The sequence below is a fragment of the Syngnathus typhle genome, linkage group LG21 (assembly GCF_033458585.1).
Source record: "Syngnathus typhle isolate RoL2023-S1 ecotype Sweden linkage group LG21, RoL_Styp_1.0, whole genome shotgun sequence".
Taxonomy (NCBI): Eukaryota; Metazoa; Chordata; class Actinopteri; order Syngnathiformes; family Syngnathidae; genus Syngnathus; species Syngnathus typhle.
In genome coordinates this window covers 1444824-1454420 of record NC_083758.1, presented here as the reverse complement: position 1 = coordinate 1454420, position 9597 = coordinate 1444824, and the positions used below count along the sequence as shown (strand labels likewise).

General features: G+C 49.2%; 3 non-coding genes across 3 annotated transcripts; 2 read left to right on the top strand and 1 right to left on the bottom strand.

The window, feature by feature from the left end:
* The first annotated feature begins 2713 nt into the window (after nucleotides 1-2713).
* On the top strand, nucleotides 2714-2931 carry LOC133145943 (small nucleolar RNA U3). Its single transcript, XR_009711187.1, has one exon. It is a non-coding gene; the product is annotated as a small nucleolar RNA U3 (small nucleolar RNA).
* Nucleotides 2932-3335: 404 nt separating this feature from the next.
* LOC133145996 (U5 spliceosomal RNA) lies at nucleotides 3336-3449 on the bottom strand. Its single transcript, XR_009711237.1, has one exon. It is a non-coding gene; the product is annotated as a U5 spliceosomal RNA (small nuclear RNA).
* A 5005-nt stretch (nucleotides 3450-8454) lies between these two features.
* LOC133145866 (U2 spliceosomal RNA) lies at nucleotides 8455-8645 on the top strand. The gene has a single exon (XR_009711114.1). It is a non-coding gene; the product is annotated as a U2 spliceosomal RNA (small nuclear RNA).
* Nucleotides 8646-9597: the final 952 nt, after the last annotated feature.

The window sequence follows — 9597 nt, the reverse complement described above, 5'->3', positions numbered from 1 at the left end:
TCTGCTGGTCAAATAAAGGATAGTTAAGTCAGGAAGCCATTAGAATCGGTTCGCTTCATTCTCACAGGATAAAGCAGAAAGTCAATAACGTCTTGAAAGGGTTTGATTCAATCAAGTTCATGACCTTTATCTAAATGTGAATAGCAGAAGAATTCTATCCTTTACAACAAAATAGAAAACATATCGGCCCTACGATTGGCTGGCCACCAGTTTATGATGTCCAGTGGGGATGGGCGATACCAATGATTTTGGAATCGATCCGATACCAAGTATTTCCTACCCAAAATACCCGATATTCGATCCGATATCGATACCGGAAGTGTAATTTCCCGCCCAAAAAACGATTTAAATGCAGTGGCATTCTTGCTCTTGGAGAGTCATCTATTGAATTTTGTAAAAAAAAGTATTACGTCACGTGAATTATTAACCTTTTTAGACATTAGTGCATTAGTGGAATATGCATATTAATAATATAACTTTAATAAAAAGGAGCTATTCTTTACTTTTTTCTCTCTCTCTCTCTCTCTCTCTCTCTGTTGTTGGGAAAAAGTTTTGTCTTTTAGTATAATCTAAAAAGAGACATGGTACCAACAGAGATGCAGGGCTTAATCGTCATGAGCAGCAAAACTATCAATTTGTAAAGCCACTGGATACTTACATTTAATATTGTAATACTTTAGTGTTGTTTATAGGAAGTGGAGTTACAAATAAAACGTATGGCGTTCGACCACAAATTGAAAAGGGGAAAACTTTATTTATAAATGACTGACTAAAGCGTAGTAATTATTGCTTCAAATAGCACATCAACCACAAATGCTTACAATTTTTGGTTAGCACCTGATACCTGGATATGTCTTGCCTTTCTGAAACGCTGCTTCTAAGGTACTTTGATACCTTAGCCTCGGTGTGGCTGCAGGGTTTTCCGTCGCTGCCTTAGTGTCTGCGGCACGTTTCAACTGCAGCTCTTCATGAACCGTGGGGTGAATTTTGCTTAAATGTTTTGTCAAGTTTGTGGTGTCGCCACAATATTTAATTGTTTTGTGACATATTTCACATTTTGCCTCGTTGTTATTAAGTAAAATATAATATCCCCAAACCAGACTTCTCTTGCGTTCGGACTGGGCCGCCGCCGTGGCCATGCTTGTTTGTGTTTGTTTGGATTGGAACGGGAGGCGGAGGAGGAGGGCTTGGCTTGTGAGAAAAGGGGGCGGGAGCAAAGCAGAGCAGGACACGCCGGTGCAGCAGGCGGAAGGAAAAGTAGTGCTAGCATGAGTGCAAGTCGTCAAATTGGAGCAGAAAAAAATGAGGAAAAATATAATTAAATAATTGTAAGTATCGATATTTTAGCTAGGGAGATCGATACTCAAAAATGAGCAGCCTGGATCGATATATCGATACTTTTGTATCGATCCGCCCATCCCTATGTGATAGGCTCCAGCACGTCTACTAACCCCGTGGGGAGAATCAGTACAGAAATTGGATGGATGGGCAATATAAAATATTCTCTCTGGTGTCTGCAAGCGTTATCAGTACTCACGGCGGGTGGATTCTGAAACGTGTCTGCAATGTAAAGTTGATTGTTTGGCTACCATAGGCATTTTTAAAAGCCTCTATGTTAATTTTAAAACCTTTACTTTACATGGTCGTTTTTAAATAAAAGCCTTCATGTTTAAAACAAAAGCCTAGTATACACAGTCAGTTTTAAAGCCTTACAATTTAGACAATTTAAACAAGTATACTTGTAACACAACAAGTGTTAAAAAAATTGCTTGTTCTAAACATTGACGCAAAGGATCGTGGGTACGTGATCGAGCGCTCAGCCAATGATGGCTGTGTTGCCAAATACCCTAATGACGTCGGCACTCTTTCTAATACAATCTAATAGGGGTGTAAATCGCGGGTTTTGTCACGATACGATATAATATCGATATAAAGAACTTCGATACGATATTTTCCGATATCTTAAAGCCTGCTGCGATTCAATCACGATATATCGCGATATAGTGCTCTACGATCGATATTTTTTTTTTTTAATAAAAAATATAGAACAATATCCTGATTTATAACAATTCATACGCAAAATCCACAAGGCACTGCAAACTCTTTATTTAGGAAATTACAAGAGTATTGTAGTATACAAATTGCTTACTTTAACACTTAACTTTGATGTCGTGTTTTTTCTTTAAATGTGCGGCGAGATTTGTGCTCCCTGAATATTTGATCACCGCATGGCAGGATTTACAAACTGCACGTGTCTTGTCCGTTGAGCCATCTTTTCTTTGGAATCCAAAGTGCTTCCAAACGAATGACTTGAAGCCTAAAGGGGAGCAAATTTCCTCGTCTTTTTGGACACTAGCCATAGCACCAGCCCAGGAGCCGCGTACTAGTTGTCGACACCCCTTTCACGTGCCTGCTCTGCTCACAACACAACAACGCCGCGCACTGCTCCCGGAAGAGGAAGCAAGCAACAATGAACTGGATTTCAAAATAAAGTCGCGTCTAATGTCCGAGGTCAAACACGGCGATATAAATCGATGTTTACCTTTAGCATCGATGCCAATAAATCGTAGAGCATAATATCGATTAATCGATGTGTATCGATGTATCGTTACACCCCTACAATCTAAACATAGTCCTTTACTAGTCGTGGTTGCCCTCTGGGTAAAAATGGTACACTCGCAGATGACTTCCCGCCGCCCCTCGTTGATGAATTAAGACTATACTTTCAGGGATAGTTTCTATAGTTATTAACTTGAGATATGTGTTTCTAAAGTGAACGGTCTCGCCAACTACGATGATGAGAATTGATGTTCCTTCCTGAGCCTGAAGCTAGCGGAGAATAATGATGTTTATATCATAGATTCTCCACTTTTGATGAGCGTTCTATGCTTCCTAGTGGAGCATTGAGGGGAGGGACATGATCAGAGTAGTTCTTTGAAATTGGTTAAATAAAAATTAAGCTAATGTAGTGGCGTACTCCTGATATTCAACTCAGTCGATTAACAGTATCGTCGTATTAGTTCAACTAACAAAAGCCTGTTATGTATTTCTGAAGTACTTTTGTACTGAAGTACTTATGGCTGTATTCATTTACACGGCTTAAATCTTTACAACTTCGACACAAATCTAAATTAACTTTAATAATAAATATATTAATGGCTAAATGGCTCCGTTTATTGTTCCTTACGTATAGTATAATTAGTAGAAAATATATTAATTTATTGCTCATATTAGATAGTTTTATATTTGAATGGGTGGATGTTACCTGTAAGCTATGGCAGAATTAATGGCAACAAAGCAGGAATTTTGATAACTTTCCATTGACAAGTACAGGAAGCTCCGCTTTCGCAGAGCATCAAAAAATTGAGATATACTCTTGTTGTTCCTCGCCACGGAAATCTTTAGTAAAAGGCGAAAGATTTATACGATCTGAAGAGAAACAAGAGTGAACTGATTTCAGCTTGTCCAAACGGGCCACCCCATTGCTGGTCTCACCAAAGTAACAGGCGGTGTCACACTAGCAACCATTTCCTTTTAATAAAAATAGATCTTCATATATTTGCTAAATTTAGGAGGCCTTAACACTCAACTAAGATGTATAGTTCGAACAAGTATTTGGTGTTTGCCAATTCTATGGAAACGTTTACACTCTAAACGTGTCGTTGTGAGTCCATGCTTGCTCTGCTGCGTTCGGTTCCAACTCCCTGACCTGTTTGTTTGCATTGTGCACGTTCTCCACTCTGGTTTCCTTCCATTTCCCCCAAACATGCATGATAGGCCCATTGAGCGCTCCAAATTGCTCGTAGGTGCGAGTGCGGACGGTTTTTCGTCTCTGTGTGCCCTGCGAGTGATTATTATTTGTTAAAGCGTATATGCCGTTACACCGCTAGATGGCAGCAGCGTTGACTTCCGCACCTGACCACAAAAAGAAACGGGAATCACGTGATGCGCAGGAAAAGAAGCATTAGTATGAGTCGATATATTTAAACCGTAACTTGAATTGGTAGTCTTGTAGTGGGTTGACATAATTCACCCGGAACCTAAGTTCACGTTGCCGAGTTCCGGTGGGATGTTTTACACGTGTGGGAGTTTCCTGTTTGAGGAGTGTGTGTTAGGATCTCGAAGGGAAAAGAGTCGGCCCGTGGTTGAGAGAAGCTAATTATAAATGTCATTAAAACAACTGCCGTTGGCACCGTCATTTATCACTCCGCCTCCGACTCCAGTCCTTGCACACCACACTGGTGACCCTGACATCAGTCCCGCTGAGGATTCCGGGACTGAACAGAATACCGAGCGAGACGGCATGGCGCATTCCGCCGTCCTTAGGCTGCCTGAGTTTTGGGAGACTTCTGCAGCAACGTGGTTCGCACAGGCGGAGGCTCAGTTCGCCCTCCGGGGAATTACGGATGACGCCACATGCTACTACCACGTTGTCTCGGCACTCGGAAGCTCCACCGCAGCCAGAGCCGTAAGTTTCATCACTTCCCCTCCGGCCCAGGATAAATATGCAGGGCTCAAGGCTTATCTCCTCAGGATTTTTGAACTGTCGCGATCCGAACGAGCCCGGCGCCTGCTTGCTATTCAAGGCATGGGGGACAGCAAACCCTCTGAACACATGGAGATGATGTTAAACCTGCTGGGTGGGGAAGAGCCGAATTTTCTTTTCATTGAACTGTTTCTGCGACATATGCCGCCGCACGTCCAAACGGCCCTCGCAAATACGACCATTACGGAGCCGCGTGCTCTTTCGGAGGAAGCGGACCGTTTCTACTTGGCCACCCAGCGTTTCGCCCCTGGTGTGCTGGCCCCAACACGCAGCTACACGTCCCCGAGCGCTGGCGTTTCCCCTGGCAGAGGACGCGCTGCAACTGACAGCCGCACCAGCACAGGTTTGTGCTACTTCCATGCACGTTTTGGCGCCAAGGCTAAAAGGTGCCGCTCCCCTTGCAACTTCGACACGACGGGAAACGCCAAAGCCTGCGCTCAGTAGTGGCCGTCACCGCAGGCAAAAGGAACCGGCTGCTGTTCGTTGAGGACTCCCTCTCTGGTCGCAGATTCCTCTGTGACACCGGCGCCCAGAGAAGCGTCCTGACGGCTACAGTGGACGACGCTGCTGGAGGGTTGCACGGCCCGCCCTTAACATCCGCCAACGACACTCCCATCAGGACGTATGGCACAAGGACTGTGGACATATGTTTCGGGGGTCAGCGTTTCACATGGGACTTTGTCACTGCCGACATCTCCTTCCCCCTGCTTGGCGCAGATTTTTTGTGCGCCCACGGACTGCTCGTGGATGTTAAGAACGGCCGCCTGGTGGACGCGTTAACCTTCTCCTCCTTCGCATGTGTCCGCGATGAGGGGAATTATGTGGGTCTCTCCAGTTCGCTCTCCGAGGGCGACATGTACCAGAAACTCCTCGGAGAGTTCCCCAGCCTTACACGGCCCACTTTTGCCGCCACCACAGCTAAACATGGGGTCGAGCACCACATCGAGACCAAAGGCCCCCCCATCTACGCTAGGGCCCGACGGCTCAACCCGGAGAGACTGACAATTGCTCGGGCCGAGTTCGCCAGCATGGAACGCCTTGGCATTGTTCGCCGCTCTGACAGCCCGTGGGCCTCCCCACTCCACATGGTGCCTAAGCCGAACGGTGGTTGGCGCCCGTGTGGCGACTACCGCCGCCTCAATGATGCCACCACGCCCGACCGCTACCCGGTCCCCCATGTTCAGGACTTTTCGATACATCTAGCAGGGAAGCACCTGTTCTCCAAAGTGGACCTGGTGCGGGGTTATCACCAAGTCCCGGTGCACCTTGCTGACATCCCTAAAACGGCGGTGGTGACTCCTTTCGGGCTTTTCGAGTTTCTTAGGATGCCCTTCGGCCTGAAAAACGCGGCCCAGTCCTTCCAGCGGTTGATGGACTCTGCGCTTAGGGACATGCCTTTCATCTTCGTCTACTTGGACGATGTCCTCGTCGCCAGCTCCTCGGAGGAGGAGCATGCGGCACACCTGCGGGCCCTTTTCACAAGGCTCGACCAGCATGGCCTGATCATTAACCCGGCGAAGTGCGTCTTCGGGGTGCCGTCGATCCAGTTTCTTGGGCATCTCATCGGCAGTAATGGGGCCACCCCCTTGCCGACAAAGGTGGAAGCAGTCTCCGCTTTTCCCCGCCCACGTTCGGCCCGGGGGCTACGGGAGTTCCTTGGGATGGTTACGTTCTACCACCGATTCATACGCCGGGCGGCCCACATCATGCACCCACTGTATGGGGCCCTTAAGGGTAAGACCCCCAACCAGGACATCGACTGGACCCCCGAGAGGATCAAAGCTTTCGAGGATACTAAGGCTGCGCTGTGCCAGGCCACCTTGTTGGTCCACCCGTCGCCTGGAGCCCCGGTCGCCCTCACAACCGACGCATCTGACTACGCAGTTGGTGCTGTATTTGAGCAGTGGGTTGGTGGCGCCTGGCAACCGCTCGCCTTTTTCAGCCGCCAGCTGGTCCCTAGGGAGCGCAAATACAGCACATTCGACAGGGAGCTACTCGGCGTCTGGTTGGCGATCCGCCATTTCCGCTCCATCCTGGAAGGCCGTGAGTTTAAGGTTTTCGTCGACCACAAGCCCCTCACGTTCTCTATGTCCAAGGTGGCTGAGCCGTGGTCCGCCCGCCAGCAGCGTCAGCTGTCATTTATCTCTGAGTACACCACAGATATCCGACACATCGCCGGCAAGTCCAACGTGGTCGCCGATTGCCTCTCTAGAGCGGTCGTCCACACGGTTCAGCTGGGGCTCGACTACTCAAGTATGAGTGCTGACCAAGCCTCAGATCCTGGGATCCAGTCGCTCAAAGACTCTGACACTGGGCTGCGTCTGGAGGTGGTCGCGGTTGGCGACTCAGGAGTCAGGCTGTGGTGCGACCTCTCCACCGGCCAGCCTAGACCACTTGTCCCTGCCGGCTGGCAGCGGGCTGTCTTTGAGGCGATACACGGCCTGTCCCATCCTGGCAGAAAAGCGTCCGTGAGGCTGGTGGCTCAGAAGTTCGTCTGGAAAGGGCTGAAGAGGGACGTGCGGGCCTGGGTCGACTCGTGTGTGGCTTGTCAGCGTGCGAAGGTATACCGCCATACCAAGGCCCCGTTGGAGCCGTTCACTGTCCCCGAGAGGAGGTTCGACCACGTCAACATCGACCTTGTGGGCCCGCTCCCCCCTTCCCATGGTTTCACCTACCTCCTCACCATGGTGGACAGGACGACCCGTTGGCCTGAGGCCGTCCCCCTCTCCTCAACCTCGGCTGCTGACGTGGCCCGGGCGTTTATTGGCACATGGGTCGCGCGCTTTGGAACACCTTCAGACCTCTCCTCGGACCGGGGTGCACAGTTTACTTCCGAGATCTGGAATGTGGTTGCTGGAGGCCTGGGCGTCAAGCTGCACCGCACCACCGCTTATCACCCCCAGGCTAACGGGCTGTGCGAGCGGTTCCACCGCTCCATGAAGGCTGCTCTACGCGCCAGTCTGGTGGATGGCAACTGGGTGGACAGACTTCCCTGGGTCATGCTGGGCCTCAGGACGGCCCCCAAGGAGGACTTGCAGTCCTCGTCCGCTGAGCTCGTCTACGGCCAGGTACTACGAGTTCCAGGGGACTTCATTCCAGACGCCACAACGCCTTGGTCGGCGGCAGGGCAGCGGTCCTCCCTGCTGGAAGTTGCCGGGACGTTCGCACCTGTCCCCACGTCACGGCACTGCACCCCTGTTTCCCGGGTGCCCACCAACCTACGCTCGGCGGGTTTTGTGTTCATCCGCCACGACGCCCACCGCGGGCCGTTGCGTCCGCCTTACGACGGGCCTTTTAAGGTCTTGCAGCACGGGAGTAAGAGCATGGTCGTGGACATCGGCGGTAGGCCTGAGACTATCTCGGTTGATAGGATTAAGCCTGCCCACGTGGATGTTTCCCGGACGTTGGAATTGGCGCAGGCCCCACGCCGCGGACGCCCCCCAGCGCCTCGCCCCTCCGACCTGACCGAGCTCCCGCCTGCCCGACCGACAACGCGACCGTCCAGCCCAGCGGTCTTTCCGGCGGCGCCCCCTACCCTTGACCCCCTGCCAGCCCCTGCCACCTACACCCGCTGTGGTCGGGCTGTCGTTCCTTTCCGGCGCGGGGATTTTGACTATGGGTGAATTCTGGGGGGGCTTGTGTAGTGGGTTGACATAATTCACCCGGAACCTAAGTTCACGTTGCCGAGTTCCGGTGGGATGTTTTACACGTGTGGGAGTTTCCTGTTTGAGGAGTGTGTGTTAGGATCTCGAAGGGAAAAGAGTCGGCCCGTGGTTGAGAGAAGCTAATTATAAATGTCATTAAAACAACTGCCGTTGGCACCGTCGTTTATCACTCCGCCTCCGACTCCAGTCCTTGCACACCACAGTCTCTTTATTTAAGTGGTTTCCTCAGACCAGTTTCAGTACATCGCTTCTCGGCCTTTTGGCTAAGACCAGGTGTAGTATCTGTTCTTATCAGATTAATATCTGATACGTTCCCTATCCGGGGACCATGTATATATTGGATTTTCGCAACAGGGAGATGGTATAGGGGCTTGCTCCGTCCACTCTATGCATCGACCTGGTATTGCAGTACCTCCAGGAGCGGTGCGCCCCCCTCTACTGGGCAAATAAAAAGTAGTTAACATCACAATCCGTTAGCTTCATTCTCACAGGATGAAGCAGAAAGTCAACGACGTCTTGATCGGATTTGATTCAAGTTCATGTTGTGTGCTCACTGTTAGAGTGGTGCTCACTCTAACTTATTTTGCAAGAACCACTCGGAGACAAGTTAGTCGTTTTGGGCACCTGCAGGCGGAGAGTCCATTCGTCACTGTGCGTACAGCAATGATCGAATGACGTCTGACTCTCGCTTCCCACAAGACCATCTTTATTAAGAGAAAAAGGGTGGGGGTGACCATAGACTGAATAGACAAGTAAAAAAGGCCCTTGACCTCTAGATTAGCAGGGCAGGGGATGTTTTACGACATTGTGTAGGATGGAACAAGCTAGGTTATTTATTACTGGTTACACACCAACATAAGCATAAAACTAATCTACCAAGGTTATTCATTACTGGTTACATACATTCCAACATAATCATATGATCAAGATAGTTTTGGAAAACCCTGACATCTCCCTCCTGTTTTATCATACGATTATGTGAACCAGATCAATAAAACATAAGTAAGAAAATATAAAGAAGAATAGTAAAAACAATAATAAAAAAATCAATAAAAAAAACTGAGATGACAGCGAATGGGCTGGGGAGCGTGTAGGGTGAAACATGACAAAAACAACAAACAATGATAGCAACAACTCCCAGTGAAGATGAGGACTTTCCTCAATACTCCAGATTAAACTTATTGTGTGATCTAAAAACCTGCTGGCCGATGTTAATACGCAGGAAAAGTCTCACACGGTCCCTTTGCCTTAGGCGACCATAATGCTATCAATAAGAAAATATAAATAAAGCCATGATCCGTTCCGAATGAAGTAGGACCCGTCCAATGGTACAGCCATGTTGGCAGGAGAGCCCATACACCTTGAAATGGCTCTCCCATCCTGGCA